This window comes from Trichoplusia ni, chromosome 15 (genome assembly GCF_003590095.1).
Source record: "Trichoplusia ni isolate ovarian cell line Hi5 chromosome 15, tn1, whole genome shotgun sequence".
Taxonomy (NCBI): domain Eukaryota; kingdom Metazoa; phylum Arthropoda; class Insecta; order Lepidoptera; family Noctuidae; genus Trichoplusia; species Trichoplusia ni.
In genome coordinates this window covers 9,615,139-9,637,253 of record NC_039492.1, presented here as the reverse complement: position 1 = coordinate 9,637,253, position 22,115 = coordinate 9,615,139, and the positions used below count along the sequence as shown (strand labels likewise).

General features: G+C 32.6%; 1 protein-coding gene across 2 annotated transcripts in view; it reads left to right on the top strand.

Annotated features, from left to right (window-relative positions):
• Positions 1-4,240: 4,240 nt before the first annotated feature.
• Positions 4,241-22,115, top strand: part of LOC113501095 (allatotropin-like) — a 39,088-nt gene continuing 21,213 nt past the window's right edge. Inside the window, exon 1 of one of the 2 annotated variants that reach the window (XM_026882108.1) lies at positions 4,241-4,448. The gene's annotated coding sequence lies outside the window, so the exon portion shown is untranslated. The remainder of the gene's footprint in view (positions 4,449-22,115) is intronic. The other variant, XM_026882109.1, reaches the window with a different exon arrangement.

Here is a 22,115-nt window from a genome sequence, read left to right as displayed (position 1 = left end):
AAGTATAACTTAGATATAAGAGTACACAAAAGGAGAACTTGTGGTTAAGTTATAATACACAAGTTAAATTAACTCAGGTTAAGTTACGCTTGACACGGTCGGTCTTTGGCTCCATGGATAGGTGACCATCATGACATAACGAGTTCCTCCGTGTTTCGGAATGAACGTTAAATTTTTTGTTCCGGGTTTTACTCATACATCTTTGACAGTCATTACAGGTAGTCGGAAGCTAGAAAGTCTGACACTACCAGCCTGACTAAGGGGTGTCGTGTTGCCCAGGTTACTGGGTTGAGTAGGTTCGATAGGCGATCACTCCTTGTACACTCCTTGTTATCACTGGCACGTTGCTGCATCCGGTTAGAATAGAGTCTGATGATGATGACCACAGAGAACACAAAATACTCGAACACCTGAATTTTTATGACTGAAATATCATGTTTTTGAACATTTTTGCCAGTTTATAAATTTTCATTGGTTTACGATCTTCCCTGACCGTACAAAATTGGGTGATGTGTCCCAGACCCCTGCCTGACAGAAATCAAAGATAAGGAGATACGAAACAGGCACAGAATATGTTAGGGCATCCGCCCATTAACGATTTCAGGCACAGAATTTTCCTACATAGGTTTCTCTATTTCATTGATTTGTTTTTGAACTCGAATGTTAATGTCGGATACCTATTTGTAATACTAATGTATTCCCCAAAGGTTACATAAATTGAAATAAGCCGTCATTAGTTGATAAAAACGATTACTGCTTCTTTTAAGAACTTTTTTTTTTAAGAGGACCTTTTACTTCTAGACCAAATGTTTATTTGAAAGTTAAATGAGAAAAGGCAGAGCTAAATATAGGTCGAAATTATGTATTCCTTGCCTTGCAAACGAAACCAACTAAAGACGTATGCATGCAAATGTGATTACAAGTTAGAACCATTGCACTTACTGTTAAACCTATGTAGTAGGTTTGTGTTCTCAGTACTATTGAAAAACCATTTCAGTAGTGATTAAGTGAACCACTTCATCCGGCGTATGGGATGAGGACACAGATTAGTAAGTGAATGGAGTGTGAGGGTATTTTCTTGACATTTTATTTTTTACGTTCTGTACCTAAAGGGTTCTAAAGTAACCTCATAATTAAGGTTCCGGTGTCTGTCCGACGACACGAGTCATTTCTTAAAAACCTTGTAAGATAAACGAGTTTACATTTTCACAGGTCGAAATTAAGTAACGCCAATGAAATCATCAAACAATCCTAAATGAGATGGTTAGTCAACATTTTTGTAAAATTGTTTTTTTCAACCTTTTTGTACAGAACTCTCAATGTTTCAGTCCAACTAGCACTTGACTGTTTATTTTAATGCGGATCCTGTGTTACTGAGGTTTCTCGTGTTAATTTTCAGTGTGTTAAATAAAAATACTTAATTTAATTGCCAAGTCATTTTCTTTTTCATACTACTCCATCTACTTAATACTCTGTCTTCAATGGAGGATACGGATGCGTCACTGATCACTTACGCCGCACTTATGTAATGAACACTTTCCACTGTAATATACTTTAAATAATAACGAGGAATCCAATGACAGGCTTTCATTTGTTATTAGAACCTTTTTAGTAAGTATTTATTTATTGGTAGTGGAAAACTGACTTAAAATAGTCTTTGAGTGGCGATTTCGGATTTGAAGCGTTCAAATGCATAAAATGACAATGAATCACGTGACAATTTTGAAGCAACATTATTTCCAGAATTTTTTACAGCTTTTATAATTTGTATCTAAATATTGAAAAAGGAATGTCGTTTATCTGCTAACCAGGTCATGTTACAATGTATGGATAAATTAAATTAGAATTAAAGTGCCGAAACCGCGGCGAAATTTTGTGGTGGATAATCAATTAGCAACTATAATAGTTTATTATACCATTTCATCAAATGACCCTCAGACAATAACGTAAGACTGTCAAAATACAAGTCCAGTGATATTAATTAAGTGTCTATCGTGTAAATAATACATTAAGATCAGTATCAATCCCTAGGAAATAGGAGTTTTAAAGGTCACAAGCGTTATTTTTAAACAAAGAGACCTAAATTTTTTGACAATAAATATTTTCATTAGTGGTATCAAGGTACTCCACCTTTTTTTGTCGTGGCTATAAAAGAAAGCCAAAGAAACTGGTACCAAACGGAGAAGCCCCACACTCTCACTACATACGCACAAGTTCTCCTGCTCATCATGTTGATGCAAAGAATATATTGTTTTTTTTTCAAAAAGTATTGCTATAATACACTGATAGCTTTGTGGTGGTATACGTTCGGTTGGACAGCTTATTAAATGGGTCATGATGCAGGAAGAGAATGTTCCAGGAGTTGCTGCCAATGTGAACTTCTGGAAGCCAATCACCGCACTACTCGCTTACAAAACTGTTACAGTTTTAGTAAAGGATCTAGTTGCAGGCTAATTGGACTCTACAAATTGTATTATCAATATCAATCTAGAAACTCAAATAATGGTTGTCCTTTTGCCGGAAATAAAGCATCAGGCATAAAGTCATCCCGAGCAATAAGATAGAAAACAAACAAAGAGGGAGTTTTTCGCTTTCTTCTTCTTTCTATTATCCGTATTATGATAATTTAGACTTTACCCAGCTTTACTATCCAAAACCCGGCTTTATTAGGCCATAGTCAAACCATACATGAAGCAACAACAATCAACAAAACGTCATGTCATCTCACTAACAACCGATATAGGATAGTCATTAGATGTCCAACGAATCTACCTGCCTGTTCTGCACAGCTGACATCGTTACCCCAGCCTTACCTGTCAGATGAGCACTTACGATTTTTAGCTTTTTTTAACCCATTTTAGTTCTAGTTACGTAAAGTAGGGTTAGCTGCACAAGTCGGACCTACGTTATCATTTAATAGTGAACTTCATGCAAATATGATCTTGGGTAGGGCTTTCTGATCGTGAAAGGCTGCTGCTTGTAATGACATGTCATTTTGATAACAGTATTAAGTCTAATCGTTTGATTTGATCCCTCATTAGCTTGTTTCGAATTATTAATCAGTCTCTCAATTTGGCAGGTACGGCCGTAAAGTTTAGCTGAAGGCTTCTTTTTCCACGCGTATTTTCTCCACTGCAAAGGACTCAAAAAGAGCTACTTAGCCTAAACACTTGTATACAATTTTCCTCTCGACACAAAAAAGTATGCTTAAAATCTCGAAATATCTGACAAAAGAATTACCGACGAATCCTAAGCAGAAAAGTATTTTAATAAAAATATTTCGTTCTAAAAATAACCTCAAACTTTTCGGAAATGTTTTTGATGACCTTACAACGTACTGGACACGGCTATTGTAATTTTCAGGCCGAATTAGCTGGTAACGAAGGAAGTATGGGCAAAGGACATTTATTAAACTTCCAAAGCATTTTTTTTCGATCACAATACACTTTTCCATTTTTATTTCGGAACTTTGCATTTTCATTGGACCTCGTTGGCCAATATGGCTATCTAATAGATAAAACTTTGTATTTTTTGACGGGACCAGTTCTGAATGGAAGGAAAATATATGGTTTTAGAAGTACCTGCCCATTTTTCCTCTGTATTTCTTTATTTGAGCATGGACTCACTCTAACCTAGCACTTAATATTTTACAAAATTATACATATAACTAACTACTATTAAACTGAAATTATGCAATCACGATGAGAAATGCACACGGTATAAATTATCAAATTGCAATAAATTCAATTGAAAACAAAATAAATAAGGTAGTTCTCATGTCACTTGGAGAGACAATCCTAATGCTACATTAAAGAAACTCGAGACCCTATTTATTTCTGACATCATGAAAATAAAAATAAATTCACTAATCTGATAATACGACGTTAAATTAATAGATGTTAATAAAACTGTTACATTTTTTTAAGCAATGACACTTGCAACGTTCTCGTAGCGTTTTAAATTTATAAACTCATTCTTTAACTCCTCTTACTTTAAAGTATATATCTTTCATTTTGCTCTTGGTTTAATTTAATTCAACATAGATTTGAATATCTAACGTTTTAGAATCGTCTAGTGGAAAGCGTTCTAGTGGAAAATAAATCGTTTTTAATTAGAAACCTCCTTAAAAAGTGAACATAGTGCAAAAATATCGAATTATCAACTTATAACAATGCATTCGATTAAGAGTTTATTAACTATACATTATTATAATGGTAGCATGCCGTAGGCCGATGCCTACGCACGCCTACGCTGGGCGCGGCGTAGCAGCTTAGCACCAACCGCTACGCTTTCGGCTGTACCCCTAGTGCCTATCGGGTATATAACTGGGGAGTGCGAGGTTCTGTGGCCATTTGTGTGTAACCTTCTCAGCGCTCGACACGCGCACCACACAGCTCGCAGTGTTACAGTGCACTACACGTACAGTTACGGACAACTCAAACTTAAAGGTAAGTTTGTTAGTCACTGTATTAACTTGTTTAGGAGATCTAAAAATCAGGAATTCTTTGAAAAATATCGTAGAGTTTTTTTTTGTGTAGATTTTGAAGTTAGATAAAGTATAGGGCGTTTTTTGATGATAAAAAATTTTAGCACTTTAGAAAATTGCTAAATATTAAATTTAAGAATATTTCTGATTGTTCAATAATTTAAACACACAAAATAAATTTACGTAATTTTTTGCAGATTTAATATGTATTTAATATGAGAAGTAATCCAATTTAAAAAAAAAGTCGTACCAAATTAACTAACCTAAAATATTTATTAAATATTTCATGGAATAAAAATATCTCAAAATAACCGTAAGAATAAAACGCCGGCCAGTGATAAGTTATTTATAAGGCATCGTTTATGGTTAAATCGGTGTAGGGGTGTCAACTGACCTATGTGATGCGATCTATTAGACCCGACAGCACTGATAAAACTATTTCATAAATTGCTTATCGATTTATCAATAAAAAAACTATTTGAGAAAATATTGTTCAGTTAATCTGTACATAAAAAATGCGGAAATTAAAATTTTACTACTTCGGACTACAGATATAGTTAGTGGTTAACTAAATTAAAATGTTCCGCGATGATTTTTCTACATCTGCATCAAAAGATTATGTTTTACGTTTGTGTATTTTTATGTTCGTGAAATACTGTAAAAAATACTTCGTAATTATGTTACTTAGAATGTTATTAAAATATATAAACCTCCAAATGAAACGTATTGAAACGCCTCCTCCTTTTGAAATCGGTACAAAATTTTAAACCAATTGAAATAGGAAATACGAGTATCCAGTCATAAAAAAAAACTCTTTTACGCCTAACACACGTAATATTATATGTGTTCTATGATTTAAAAAAGAAAAGTGAAATTCATTTTAGTTTCGAACGTAAAAAAGTTAATCAAATAAATGTAAGAAGAAAACTATGTGGTTTTCTTCTGCATTGACAAAATCCATTTTCAAGTTAAACTTTAAAATTAATCTTCACAAACAAAGCAGGAATCTTTGTAACAAACGAACAAGCAGCTAACTTTCTAATTCTTGTGAAATATTTGTATTTCGGATACAAATGAATTCCTTATCGAGTTAACAATCAACGAAGTTGAGGTTCAAAGGTATCCGGTGTTAGGACAGTTGCTCACGATCTGATCAAAGGGTGTTTGACTGGGTCTGGATGTAGGATGTGGCAGGCGAAAGGGCAATATGTCGTCAGGAAGTTGTTAATTCTTTGTGTTGATCAAAAAACCGGCAATTAATTTAAGCTGTAGAAAATTATCCCAGTTTTAACAGTCTAGATTCGGAGCACAGTTGCTTTCGTGAAAAATAAAACTAACTTACTAACTAAATAACAATAACTGAAAAAATCTAAGAACTTCAAAATAGATATCAACTATTTGCATGGATATATTTTTTTTAATATTGAATGACTGCAAAGTCGTACTTAATGCATAATAAATGAGACCTCTAATTCAATAAACAAGTAAATAGAAACAAAGTTCAAATCCGAAATAGAGATAAAATGAAACAGCCAGAAAATAAATGCTATATCTTTGTGAATTAACTCGGACAACGGAACCAAGCTAATTTGTCGTCAACAAAGATTTAATCCAAAATGGCGAATTTCGCTTGCATATGACGAAATCATTCCATTTCCTCAGTTTAAAAACGGAACTAAAAATTACTGGTCGTCACGGTTAGGATCTTTTGTTTTAAAAATAAATACTAGACAATGGACAGGTATTTAGGTGACAGATTCTGTCCGCCGGCGGCCGATGTCATAAAGGATTCAATAGAAAAAAGGGACCTGGTTTACGAATAAGAATTTGTTTAACGAAATTCGTTTTAAAGAAATAAAAAATGAGTACGAAACTAAAAATGATTAATAAATACTCAGCACGTAAAGCCATAATTTGCCGAAAATCTCGTGTTCTATTTTAGTAGTAACAAATTAATTTTACATAGACATATTTTTAATAAATTTTATATTGAGAGCTAACTGAATTAAAACAATTTGGACCAAGTGCGGATCAAGCTCTTGAAAAAAAAACTGTACCATTTTAAAATTTAATAGTATACTTCCAGCTTATTACGCAATTTAGTTCATGGTTAAAAAGATTCTTAATCATAACAATAGACTGACTAGAATTGCATTATATTTCAAATGTTGGCAAACTTGCGTTCGAAATATGAATTTGAAATGTTGTTAAAGGATGCATAATTCAAGATGTGCTTGCAATATTTTGTTAAAATTGTTGGAATAACGAATAGTTTAATATATTGAAGCTCGACCAAAGGATTGGTTATTTTAAGTTTGGAGAGATTGAACACGAGAAGAGAGTGCAGTAATTTAGACATTAAAGTTGTAAAGAAGCCAATATGTATGCAGTATATGTACATTGAACTACCTTATCAAAGCAACTGAGGTATTCCCGGATCTGAGGTTTATGTATTCATTAGATTACATGCGCTTCTTATGTAAGAATATTTACGTGTCTAGTTATTTTTGTAGCATTTTTTAGAACTTTCATGAAATTTAAGCAAAACTGTTTAGTGGGAAAATAGGTTGTCAAATTATTGTAAGGTAACTTTTTTTTATTATAGTAATGGCCATTCGTTATACAGCCAATATGGAGCCGTTTATAAAATTTTGTCTTTCGAAAATAATATAGGTTTAGTTGGTATCCTACAAAGGTATCAAATGTTGAGGGTTTCAAAGTGATCTAGAATTGCATAGAAAGAACGAGAAAAGTTTAAAACTGTAATGGACAGTCGGAACGAAAGAACTATCAGGACTCTGGATAACTTGTTAGGTGACACCAATTTAGAGAAAGATGTAGGTAGAGATGTAGAATCTATAAAATTGTAGTCTTTCATAGCGTAGCTCCAGAAAGTTTTTGATAAAACTTCTTATTTATATTATATTCTTAATTTGAAATTGGAAAAATGGGCGTCAGATTAAAAAAAGCCCCCCAGCGGTTATACCTATAATTTAATACTTTCGAGAATTTCTTCCGGAGATCGTAAAATTCTAATTTGTATTATTTGGTCAAAAAGGGTTGTTATTCCATCGGCGAAAATTATAACTGAAACCTTTATTGGGTAACCCAATCAGTTGGTATTGTATTTGTAACGAAAAGGTACAGTTTATTATATTTTCAGCACAATATAATTCATGAAAAATTTTAGGATACGTAGAAATCATTATAATTTTTAAGCAAATTGTTTGTGGGTTTTATGTTTCAAAATTATCCAAATTTTTGTTTATATATTTATTAGTTATTAATATATGTACGTGGAACAGTCTAGTATTCCTTAGGCGAAACTATCGTATGACATAAATTCATATTATCAAATTCAGCAAAGTTCTTCGTCGTTATTAAAACCTGCCATCAAAATTTTGTATCGAAAATATCTTTGAACAAATAAAAGAGAAAATCAAGGGCCACTTATACCCGTATCCGCAGTAGAGGACATACTTAACGTTCCGTTCCAAGTTTTTGAAATCAGAATTATGTATAACGTCATGGTCGATCAATTTGAATCGGAGCTAAAAAAAAAGTGAATTATTCTCTATTTAAAACAATAACAGAATTTTATGGCTTGATTTAGTTTTTGAATATTGGTTTCTACATAATAGCTCTGTTTTGAATTTAAATCTTTTTTTATGCTTTACGGTCAAAACCTTTTGTTTAGAAATGAATTAGTGCTTATTTCCTCAATAGCATTATTGGCGTTTATCTAAAAGTAGGTAATTTAGTTTCCTTTTCGATCGAGTTTCAAATTAAGATAGCAAATCGATATAATCTACTTAGATTAGTCGTGCGTGGCTTCATCTTTTAAAAGTTTCACGTTTTCCTGTATGAGACAACCATTTCCTATTTTAGGAGAAATATTAGATAAATAATATATTTAATTTATCACATGATTAAACGAAGCGCTCTCGATTTTTCGAAATTAAATCATATTTTTTGTACTTTTGATATATCAAGATAGCTTAAAATGTGTGCTCATTTCAGTAACTAGGTACCCACTTGAGATAATTGTGTGTATACCTACTTATTTCACACAAGGATTACTTTTTGTTTTAACTATTGGTTGCTCAAGTGTCCAAGTTGGCATTTTCCTGTGCCAAAAATAGACAGCGTCGTTTTTTCGAAAGATTGTATCGAACTATTACTGGTTGATCCTGAGTAAATAATTACATTGGTCGGCTTTGATAGAGCTACTGAAGCTAAAAGCTTGAGTCACGATGTCAATAACACATTTATATAATACTTTTTAACCGATGCTCCAGAGTTTCAACAAGGTTTGGTATTTAAAAATGGCGTAGAGTTTCTCATAGAGAATTTCAAGTATTAAGCAGTTTAGTTAGATGAATATATTGTACACGAATAATTCAATCAGTATTCTTTTGTAGAACAACTAGCAAAGAACAAATTCAAAAAGTAGCATTTATATTCAGTTCAGTTCAAAACGTTTTACATTTGAATTCGGAATGTCGACCATGACGCTAAAATATATACGAATGAAATCCGTGAACCAATCAAAATGTTTTAATTTCATTCATTCATTTCAAATGCATTTTGAACGTGAATTACAAAACTCGTTTTAAATGTGCTAACAGTTTGAAAAGTTTAATGATGTCATATACAAGTTATGATGGTCACATTAAAGTAAAAATTCAGTAATATTCACGTCTGGCAATAAACGTTTTTATTGTTATTATTCACCAGAATTAAAAATCGTGAGATAGAAATTCAAATTTTACTCGGCGGTAGAGAGGTTTAATCGAAGACTGAATAGAAACTCTTTTGTTTAAAAAATGGCATGTGACTGGACAGTACAATAATTATTATTTTCCTACACGCTTTGAATAATCAAAATACTTGATACGGGTCACACACCTACATTTATACAAGTACAAAGAGCAGTTACGAAGGTGTAGGACAACGTTACCGGTTACGTTGTGACTATTATGACGGTGAGTAGTTTCATGATATGTTTGCCAAGCAGACAACTGTCAGAATAACATCTGTGAGAATATACTCAAGTGTCATCTGGTCCCTTACACCTTAAAATGGTATTATTAAATCCTTTTTAAGGTACACAGTTCGATATAAGTATAGCAAGGGTTCTATATAAGCCAGTTAATGGCCGTACCTGAATTTCAGAAGCTTTTTACACGGTTTTTTATTGCGAGTGACAGGTTGGGTACGTGACTATTATTAGTGTGTTGCCATGTTCATTTCAAGCGCAATTTATACAGGCATTTGGGCAATATTGCCCTATTAAGCGACTTTTTAATGCAAATGTTTTATTTTTTTGTTTGTGGGTGGGAAAAGGGGAATTAGAATGGGGCAACAAATTCTGAATTAGGGAACAGTACTTTTTTATTTAATCTGATATACCGTATGATTTTTACAGAAGTTTTATATTTCTAAAGTCACTGAAATGTAACTCATCAGACAAACAATTTCACGTACAAAAATAAGTAACGTATTATCTAAAATATAAAAATTGTGGTTCATATTACTCAGTAACTGTCCGTACCAACCTGAAAGTGAAACGCTATGAATATTTAATTACGGGTACCCCTTGTTCCGAGGCTGGCGTGGGGTAAGGACCAGTAAATGTATTTTCCGGTGATTACCCCACACAATATGAAACCTGCTTGGAAAAACTTAAAGATCCTATTCTTAGAAATGTATTCTTATGATCTTTGCAAGTTTACCCGCCGTAGGCGACTTCTAGTATAATTTTTCTTAAGGTCAAATTTCTTAATACAAACAATTAGTTTACAAGTAATATATATGTTTTTTCTGAATCTTAGTTTCGGTAGTCTGATATTTAATTATTGTAGTAGTGTGTAAAAGAACCAGCTTTTTCCGATCCCACGAACGTGGTTTGTTTAAATATTTCGTATAAGTTGCTCTGTTTTACGAGAATTGATACAAAGTCAAGAGTTTAAGAAAAAGTCGCCATCAGTGTATTATAATGCCACCTTATCCGTCAATGCGATCATAAGCAAAGTGACAACTTAAAAGTTCGAAAGTAAAGGATTGTATTATCAAAACATGTAGGACCAAATGGGTTAACGAACAAAAAAATGACGTTAATCGGAATAAAACAGAATAATCCTCTTTTTTAATATGGAAACTAAATGCCACACAAACTTTTATAAGCTTCAATAAAATTCTTCTAAAACTGTCAAGACACCATTTATGTTCACTAATTTGTAGGATTATCTGTTTATTATTTCTGACCAAATAAATCGCTTTACTTAATTAATTGGATCAACACAATACGGATATTTATCGTGATTGTAAGCGCGATTTAAATTAACATAATTTTGGTGTTTAACTAAACTAATGAATTGTATTAAGTTGTCAATTATATTGGATTAGGATATTTTGGCAGGTCTGTTGGTCTAGTGGTCAGTGGCTTTTACTGCTATATCATAAGTAGCGACTTCGATTACAACCTAGAATATCTGGGTGTAATTTATGCTTTAGAAATATATAAGTATATTAATTGGTAAGATTGGCGCTAGACGGCACCTTGTGCTAAAAATTGTGAAACATTTGTCATATTAAAATAATAAATTAAAAACTACAATAAAACTACAATAATTGTATTATTTGATTTAAAGGTAGCGGTATTGCTGCACATTTTAATGAAAAACAAAAAAAAAACAACTTAATCTTATCATCTAGTTTCTCTCATACAAATTTTTATAGCAACAATCGTGAAGATCCTTCTTTATATAAATACCATAACGTTTTATTGACGCTTATTTATCGGGATTGTCCGCGGTTAATTTTAATTCAAGTTTTTCTCTATGTTTAAAATTGTTTCTAAATTTGATACTTTTACTTCTTTCGCGATTTATACGTACACGTGTGATGATTACTTCCTTTTCCCATTCTTTCGGAATAAAGCCTTTACTGAAGGTAGTCATGAATATCATTAAGGCAAAGTTTAACTAAGCTCCAAGTCCCACGTAAACGAAATGCCTCCAGGCAAGACTACACGACAAGTCCCAGACACTAACAACTTCTAATTAACTCAAGTTTGTGTATTTAACAGTATTTAACATGATTTCAAAGAAAAATATTAGTTTAAACTTTTCCGTATTAATTTTGTTATTGTCGTCATTAAAACAATATTTGTATTAATTAAGACTTGTTGTTGGTTTGAATTGTTTTTAAAGTTTGGGCTAGAAATAAAGTGTGTTATTGATTCTTAACTTAAAAGGAATAGTTTGTTTCTTTAATTAGTGCTCAATGAATACCTATTCAAGAAATTGATTACAAGACGGGTAATAAACAAAATTGGTTTCAAAATTCACGTAGCGCATAAAATCCGAGCACGTTCGTAGCTTCCACTCTCACCAATCATTGTGTTTTCGTTGCAGCTGTTGTTATATTTTTCTTTTATACCCACATTTTGATTCAGTTGTATCCGCCCTCTTACCACAATATCTTAAACAAGTTCTGCAACCGTAGGGGGAGTGAAACGGAGCGCTACTTTTCGCATAGTCTTGTCTCCCTTCCACAGTGGACACAGCCGTATATTAAGAGCTCTCGGTACAGGGACTGGAGTTGTAGTACATTCTCGTGACGTCACTCTTTAATAACGGTATTGAGTCGTCCTAATTTTGAGGGGAGACAATGAAAGCATCCGCAAATTGTATTACAACGAGATCGGAAAAAGAATTGAGTGACGTACGTTGCAAATTGTTGGTGATATTTTAGGATTTTAGGCATTTACAGAATATATTTCCGAGGGTTACTCTCTTAGTAAATAACATGCTAAACACAGTCTGAAGGTACTTTTTACCGTTTCTAATTAACCAATGTTCATTAAATATCGCAAACCAAGCGTTAAACACAAAACAAGCCTCCCCAGGGATGAGCATTTTGAACAGAAAACAAATAATTGAGTGTTTCAAAAATCGCTGGCTCAGCTCATCCAGCACATTGTATTAGAAATTTCAATTAACCAGACGGTGACATGGCGTTTGTTATGAAATATAATTAATAGTACCTCATTGTGAGGTTGTATAGAGTATTTCAAGATTTGACACCTTTAAGGTTGATTCGAGGAGGTTGTATTTCTGGGCTACTACCACCATCTTTTCTCTAAAGATGGTTGTCGGCGTGGAAGCGAGATGTTGCTCTACGCTGGATAACGCTCTCTCGCTCTTTAACTTGTAGCAATCTTACTTTGGGATTTCGTGGTAGCCACCCTCAATTCATTAGTGGTCTGCGGTCGGGACAGGATGAATCGCAAGTGTACCATTGATTAAGCATGTTTAATACCGTCGTATCGTCATCGTGTGATCAGTTGAACCCGTTCACGAAACTTTGCAAACGTGTTAATATCAAATACTTGAGACGAGACGGTTTGAGACTCGATCTTAATTTGAATTCCTGAAATAGTTTGACAATATTTGTTTTTAAAATAGGAATATTTAGTTTGAATCACTTTGAATTTGACTTAATAAAAGTTTATTACGAAAATTTTCTTGTGTAGGTAGTTTTATACGTAATTTAAGTTTTGTTTCACTTGCATCATTATAAAGGTTGTATTTAACGAATAATTTCATAATTAATTAGTTAATTACAATTTATCTATAAATTATGCAAATGTGTTGAGGTCAAAACTGTAAATTACAATCTAGTTTAGCACGTATTAAATTTAATCCCATTAATAGGGACCTAAGGTCTCATTGGCGGCGTTTCGGACCGTAATCTCACACATTAAACATGAATAAGTACATAATGTTTAGAATTACGGTTTCCGAAGGATTATGTACGACGGCCATTTTGAGGTTAACACAACACGGAATACAGTAATATATCTATCATTGCGTTTACTTTGTAAACACAAATAACTTGTGTTTGAACTATAATTTATAATCCCTTGTAATTGCCTTCAATTTTTATTGTTATGTCCTGGTTAAACAAACCTAGCGGAGGGCTTAGTACAAATGTTAGCATAAACAAAGTTATATATTTCCCCGTGGCTCAATAATGTCTATATTCAGACATTTTCGGGACAGATTGCCTTATTCTTTCAAAGATGTGTGAAACCAGGGGTGTTTTTGATTTTCGATTGTCAGAACAATAGTTTGGAAAGTTCAAGAATAAGTTCGCAATTATGTTAAATGGTCCAAAACATTATGTTAGTTTAAGTGAAGTGTTTACTCGAATAGTTCATGATTGAATTAATTCGAGATTTTGAACCGCAGAGATTTAATTGGACGTCTTAATTGCTCAAAGGAATTAAGACATTGGAACTGGAATCAGAGTAAAGTATAGTTCACATTAGTATACTGACTTTTCTTGACATGCGTGTTAAACTTACATTTTAAAGTCATATCATTATTATTAGTTGATATCATTTTAAAGCATAATAATTTTTTTTTAAGTTTATTAAAACAGACCCTATGTCATTTTTAATCCCTCCAAGAACATCTGTTCAAAGTTTCATGACAATCGACAAACAAACTGACATTCACATTTATTAGTAGAGATTGATTCTTGTCAATCCAAAGGTTGTCAGGCACTTCATGTAATATTTTTACTGCTATGCTGTAAAATAAAGCATATTTTATTTTATTCTCACTTTTATAAATACACAGCGATGTAGTTTTCCAACCTTTTACCAACTTTAATTAGTTTTTCACTCACAAATTAAAGCTGTCTTGTTAAAATCGCACGCATACATAGCGTCGCGTGGAAAAATGATTTGATCTACCGCGTGTTGGCTGAATGGCGAATGCAGTATCTGTTTCGCTTTTATCTTGAAAATACTTGCAACTTGAGAGTTTTGAAGTCAACTGAAGCGGTGTCGAGTGGCTCGTTTAACGTTAAGAGTTTAATGTAAGTTGTGGTACGGTTCAGCGTATTTTTTTACAGCATGCGTTCGTAATAGTGAACATTTTCTGTAAGTTCTTTTCTTGAAGCCTTCTTGTTGCTTAGCCTCGATATTTTTTTATTAGTCTATATTTTTATACGCGGTAATAGAAATATGTGATTAGTGCTTGTTTGCAACTGTCCAGCTACGGTTCACGATATACGGTCATACAGCGGTACAGTCAAAAATGTTATAGGCGATTTTACATAGCATTTTGGTTTAGCCCTAACATATTTCTACGGACTTGCACTTGACTGGGTATTTCAAAATGTATATATATATACATCTTGAAATATGAAACAAATTAAAATTCTTGTAATTATTGATAATGAAATTATCTTGACTTAATAATAGCAAATTGACGTTGCTGTCTAGAATTTTTGTGCTTCAAATAATTCGCAAAAATAGGTATAGGAAGATTAGTAAAAAAAACACCATTTTTAGAAACATCACCTTTTCCTCTATGATATATTCTTTCATATAAATTACTAAATGTATTAGTAATTTCCAAAGTTCATAAAGAACAAGCAATTATAAACAACTTACAGCCAGACATCAACTAAATTGGAACAGCTCCAAGTAATGACCGTTCTCTAAACTCATAACACACCGTTTCATAAATAAATAACGTTTAAAATAACACCAATATGACATGCGTACTTCGCTTAATAAATTTAATGTAATGCGTTACTTGGCAACAATTAATGGAGTCCTAATTGAATGAAACACTTTTGGTTGCTGTCTCCGAATCGATAAAAGCAGCAGTTTATGTACCCGCCATATTTTTGTTTACCATTAATTGAAGGTATATATTAATTATCATTAATTACTTTTACTTTTCCTTTGGGTATGCTTTGAACTTCGTTAATGGCCAGCAAATTACATTTACCACTTCATATGATTACTGTTTCTTAGATTCTTTAGTTGATGAAGCGGGAAGATTAATTACTTCTGCCTAAAAAAGAAAAATAGGCAAACGTATGCTTCATGATGTTTGGAAATGGAAATAGTAGGTTTTCGAATTAGGCTGTTTGAAAGTCAAAGCGAGTCAAGCGTAATGCTCAAAACTGTGGTATCAATTATTTTTTAATGTGACCCCCGCACTTAGGAATTTTCATCCCTCCGTCGCGGGGACTTTCACAAACATTCAAGTCGCATGCATAAAGACATCCAGGCTAAAATGAGGGGTTACCATAATTTTTAGTTAAATTATCTTAGATCTTTTGTTTGACAAGTCAGAAAGCATAAAAGTATTTAAAACCAAGTTTTATGTTAAGTATAAGTGTACGCAATCATAATAAAATATTTTGTTATGTTTTTACACAGAGCAAAAATTTGTCTATTGCGGTTTGAAATGTTCTTATCATCAGGCTTTTTTAATACTTTTTCAAAAGTTTTTAAACACTGCTAACGGTGGAATAGGCCTGAGAACATTGTACGCAGACATATTTTAGTTTTAAAATATTTTAATTCCAACTCATATAGGTCAAGTGTGAGTCGGTCTTGCTACACCGAGGGTTCCGTACATATAAGCCAAAGAAAAACAAATTTACAAAAAGGGGTAAATTCCTCATGTTTATGACCATACAAACCGTTACTTAAGCTCAATTTTTGACTTACAACAGACAGTGGGGCCTACATAATAGGCTTCAGTTTTACCCTTTGGGTATACGCCGTTTTGATACAAATTAACTTAAACTTTAACTGAATGACGCAGTATCACGGAGCGACAGTACAAAACCGCTAATAGTATTAAAACTGAAACATAAAAACCTATACCAATTCAATTTTATACGATCATAAATTTAAATGTTTGACGTCGGTAGTATGCGATATTGAGTGATTTGCTATGTTATGTATGATCCGTAGTGTAAAATTCTTGGCCGGTCTATAATCCGATTTTCGCGACCGAAAGTAAACGTTGTCGGCATAGAAATATTTCGACTTGACTAGAATAATATTACCTATTTGATTTTCAATTTGGATTATTGAGAAGTGTTCGTGAAAATCTGATCTTTTTTGCTATGGAAGATGGTTATCGTTTTAGATAGTTTTTAACTATTTTTGGATTTAGGAAATTTATAACTATTTTTGTAAATCTTCGGTATTTTACTGTAAAACTATTTTATATTAAAATCCCACGCAAACGAGTGTCTTTCACATTTGAAACAGAGATATTTTGTTCAGATGGTATTATATTATCTTTTATTACAAAGTGAAGTATTTTCTTAACTTGGAAGAAATGGTTTGCGAGTGAAGCGACTGTCTAGTACCTAGCATTGCAGTTTATCAACTTCGGTCTTTGCTGCGAAGAAAACTATTTGTTGCCTTCACGAGATTTTTCTCACTTTTCTAAAGTTATTGCTCTCTGATGTTACTAAGAACTAAATTGTAAGAGAAATCGTATCCTATTTCTGAGGTCAGGTAAAATTTATTAAAAACCAATGTTTAGAAACACATTGTTGAAAATTGATAATAATATTTGCACTACTTATAAATTCGAAATTATCAAAATAGATAATAAATGTTGTCATTAAAGAAACAAAAGAAATAAAGTACTTTTTGGTTTCAATAAGAAATTGTTTTATAAATTAATTTGTAAGTGAGATTAATGGTTATATTACGCATAACTTGATATTCAAAATGAGACAAATGTCTTAAGTTTTCGGCGGTTTTCGTAAATTCCACGCTTTTAGCTCTTCATAAGTCGTTTTGACCCTAAAAGACAATCCCGCCTGAGATAACAAAAAAGCTGTTAAGATGAAAAATCTGCAAAAAATTTAACGAACATTTTATCAATTTGAAAATTGAAAGAAAAATTTTCGAGTGTCATAATTTTATAATAAAAGAAAAATATTTTAATTATAATGTGTCTTTCGCTTGATAAGTCATTTAATAAAAGAACTGTAAAAGCGGTTTAATATTTTTACAAGGTTTACTTAATGGTTAAAAATATTTATTCTTCTTTTTTCTTGTGAGTAACGAACTACATTTGTCAATCTAACTTTTTTACTGACTGTGTTAAAACTAATTAAAACACGACCTCTGGGATAAATCCCATTCCAACGCAAAGCTTTCATAAAACTAGACACCAGCTTATGAATAACTTACACTTCAATTCCGAATTACTATTAAAAAAACCTGTCATTTGGGGTGAATGGAAACTAAAAAGGTGAAAAGCAACATTATCAAGATTTAATTGGTATAAAAATTTACGACATTCCAAAAAAAAAAAAACGATACTAGAAGAGACCGCCATTGCTACTTTTGTAAAAAAGAACATAGGTTTTTTTTTAATTATGACTTGAGCAATAGGGTGTCAACCTATAATATAAATTCGTTCCAAAAAAAGGTTGACAATCACCTCTTCCATCGCAAAACTTGAAACCTACTAGGGTAACAATTTGTTATTATTCGTATTAAGTTTTCCAATTACGTTTAAAGCAAGCACATGTTTCATAGACAGGGCGTAGTCAGCTGTCTGTTGTCAGTTCGGGGACCGGACTTGCCCATACTTGTCAAAAACACCGCTAACGGCCCATGTGTCATAGTTAGGAGTAATTATAAGTATATTTGCGTAATCAATTTTGATAGAGCCAGCGTTCGGTAACTATTTATGAAATTATATTAGGTTAAGTGACTGGTTGAAGTTTGTTATAATTTCATGTCATTATTTTATCAATGTGTTGATTTATCAAGATGATTCTTGATACCTCTCAGTAAATACTATTTAAAATGGCCGATGAATGGATAGAAATTGGATTAATATGACACTATTAGTGTTTTCCTAAGCATTTTTTCAACAATAATTTGAAATTGAGTGCGGTTTGGAACACTCATGGTCAATATGAAGAATTCCCAAATGTTATGTTGGTAAAATTTAGGTTAAAGCTTAAGACAATCCGAATAGCGTATTATGGAAACGTGTTCGTCGCCATTATATCAAGACAGGTAGTCGTATGTGGGTAGGCAGATGATCTAATGTTCTAGTATACCTAAGATTTTCCTTTTAAGCTCTAAGTCTAGGTTGATAAGTTATAAATAGTGATCCATTATGTGTTGCATTTTCTATACGGACGTCATGCCTTCATATGGCTTCTATGTTACTGAAATGCGGAAATAATAAAGAGTTGTGTATACAATATCTTTAAATGTCTGAGTGTTATTTACTTTTTTTTGAAGTACGAAATTTTCAATTGAGTTCTCCTAATCGACTCTTTAACAAATAAATTTACAACTCTAGTTGCCCAAATTTAAGGAATATGAGAGAATGATAATAAAATTGACGGATAGGATTATACTTGGATAGAATTAGAAAAGTATCTATTTTAAGAGACTATAAATATATTCATTATATTAACTTTCCTCCAAGACTTGCCTCGAAAAGTGGCTAAAACTTATACCTAAATTACCTAACTCTATTAATAGATAAAGAGAATTCGACCTCAAAAAGGAGAAAAATTCAGTTTGAACAACGTGAACCTTTTAAATCTCGTGAAACGTATACTTTTTACCACACAAGGTAAACATATACTCACGCAGTTCTTTTCATAAACTCGCATTTTATTCTATTATAAATTTCCTCTTATGTGCTCAAAGATATTCGCTTGACTAGTTTAATTCATTGCGTTAGAATTTGAAGAAGATTTATATGAGATTAGAAAAGGTATTTATTTATTTGGTACATCAAAGGAGGTTATTTTCGGAAATGACGTATATCCTGTACACTCTTACAGATATACTCTTAGGAATAGACCTAATACTGAAAAATATAATTGTCTATCAAAGTAAATAAAAACATAAACTTCGCAAATGCAAAGCGGACTTGCGATATTAAAGGCACATATAGGGTAAAGAAAAACAATATTTCAAATTAAATGGCCACCAATCAAAATTACCAAGTAAAAAACGTCCCTTAACCCCGGTTTTGATTTGTAGGAATTCTTATTTGTTGTTTTGGATGAGCATTAAAACCTTAAGTTTCATAAGGCTTTGAGTCAATTAACTAAATCGTGTAAAACTAAGTCCTTGGTGCATTGTACCCAGTTTTAACCGAAACTACTCACCATTATATCAAATTATTCGAAGATTTGACATTTAGACAATACAATTCCCGGTCTAATAAGAACAAACTGCTATTACCAATACGTTTGCCAATAGGGATTTAAGCATTATAACCTCAAATCAGTTTATACCAATTTATGGAGATCCCTCGCGTATCCGAAGCGTATACTACGACACGAGGGGTTTTATTGCAATTTATAATGTGTTCTGCTCCTTTAGCCAAGTGAAGTTTTAACAATAAAATTGTTAACGACAGTAGAAAGCGCTTAAATGGGTAAAAATGAAAATTCGTTTCGATAAATGACGTGATTAGTTGACCTTTTATCGCCATATCAGCATTTTGTATTCTCATTTTTCAAATAAAAAGAAACTCCAGCAATAATGATTTTTTGAAACCATCTTACCCACATGCGCAAAGACACCAAGAATCAGGATGAATATTTCTGTTTCGCACAAATGCTTGTCCTATGCGGGGATCGAACCCGCGACACATCACGTTCAGTGGGCTTAGCGACTTTAGCTTATAACCCTCGCTTACAATTGTAGAAATGTCATATGGCTAGAAGGGTTCATGTAAAAATAATAGGAAGAACCACTAGTGAACTAGTACGGGGGCGTAGCGTGGGAGCTCTATCTCCACACAATGCAAGTTGCCAACAATTTTGAGATTTTCAGTATGATCATCGGTATCGAAAAGCAATAATTTATTTGGCTTTAGATAGGTCGCTGTTAGAAATAGAACAATAATTGAACTACGCCCACTCTGCTGATTATATCTCAGTGTTAGTTTTATCGTGATTTCTGGTTGTTGGTCAGTAAATAAGTACACAGATTCTGGTCCTTTTTTGCCTCTTTTGAAAATTTATTGATTTTGGAAAATCTTTCTGATTTTCGAATGTTATTTAAAACCTACGATAGAGAAATTCTTACTAGATTAATGTGAAGAAAGTGTGCGTAAAATATGAATTAAAAACGTCGACTATATAATTTTCTGCACACTGAACTTATAGATTACAGCTAATAATTTTTGGACAACTACAAGTTAATTTCTAACTGAACCCTATTTAACTGTGTACCAAACTATTTCACCGATTACAGGAATCTGCAATTAACTAGCTAAATAAATAAAGCTCTGTTGTCTATTCCCAATTGAGCTCGGGAAACAATTTCTAATTCTCTTATTTGTGGCACCACTCTTGGGGCACTCAGTTACCAGAAAATTGGGTAGAGGACGTCTTAATTCATATGGCATACAAATTAATTACGTGTTTATTTTTTCTTAGCATACGTAATGAAATTAGACTTACTAAGGGGTATCGCTTTCGTTACCCAGTTTACTAGGTTGAAGGTCAGATAGGCAGTTACTCCTAGTTAAACACCATCACAGTCAGATGACGATAATGACGTAATGAAAATGAGAGTGACAAAGATTCTTATGTAGTTAATAGTAAGGTAAAAAAGATATTCATGAAACTGTTGAAACAAAAATATTGTTTAATGATAGATTATGATTCAAACTCTAGTTTCTGGATTGTTGACGCTCTAGGTGTCAAAATTCAAAACCTTAAGATTTTTAATAGGTCTGCAATGCCATACTTTTTGAAACTGAATGGTTATAAAAATATAATGTGTGGTGTCCCATTTCAATGTGCCTATTCGAAGATCCTTCCTAATCCATGCTTGATTGACATTGATATTCGTTCGGATCATGTACAAAATATTGAAAAGAAACCTTATCAATATTCATGAGACGCGTAAACAAACTGGCTTGGTATAACCTAAAGGATACATACGAAATTACCATGGAAAATAGCACAGAAATTTCACTCAGAACAAATTGCTTACAGTTAGATAAATCATCCAGTTGCAGGAGAAAAAAGGACTGCAGTTTCATGGTCCAATATTAGACCTTTTATAATATTCTGTCTTGAAATATATTCCGTTTCTGCAATTCATATAATGAATATTTCGTTTACAAACTTCCTTGTTTGCTTCAATTTAAAATAGTAATAACTATTACTTTGCAACATTCAAGCTAAAAAATGACAACAAATTTGTTGTAGACAGGTGCAATTTCAATTTAGTCTCCATATTAAGATATTGCAGTATATTTTCAGGTTCATATTTTATGAAGTTGGAAGATTGCTGTTACGTTTTTAATATCAGTTCTCTTTGTAGATATTTTTAGGTGAAGAATGTTACTCATTTGTTTGTTGCAATTTTATTTCCTTTTAAGGAGGTTCGGAGCAATATCATTTAGGGAAAAATATTTAGTTCAGCTGGCAACATTGTGAAATGCTGGTACGAGACGAAACATAACCCGTCCGTTTTTCGCCATCTTTTGTTGATATTCCGTACAAAGTTAAACAGTTTTTTGTTTAATATAACAACTTCCAAATTGGACTAAGGAAAACTTTCCCTTTTGAGTCGTTTTAATTTTCTCTTTACAGTTGTTGAAGTTAATGTATCCGCAATTCTTTTGTGCCGTCATGCGCCTAATCGTTCATATCTATTCATGACTTTAATCAGCTGTGATCATCAAAGCATGTCATCCCTGTATAGGAGAAGCATGGGGACGTTTTGGCACTGGATATTTTTTTCTTCGACATGTTTATGTATTGGAGGGCCCGGTCACCTAAT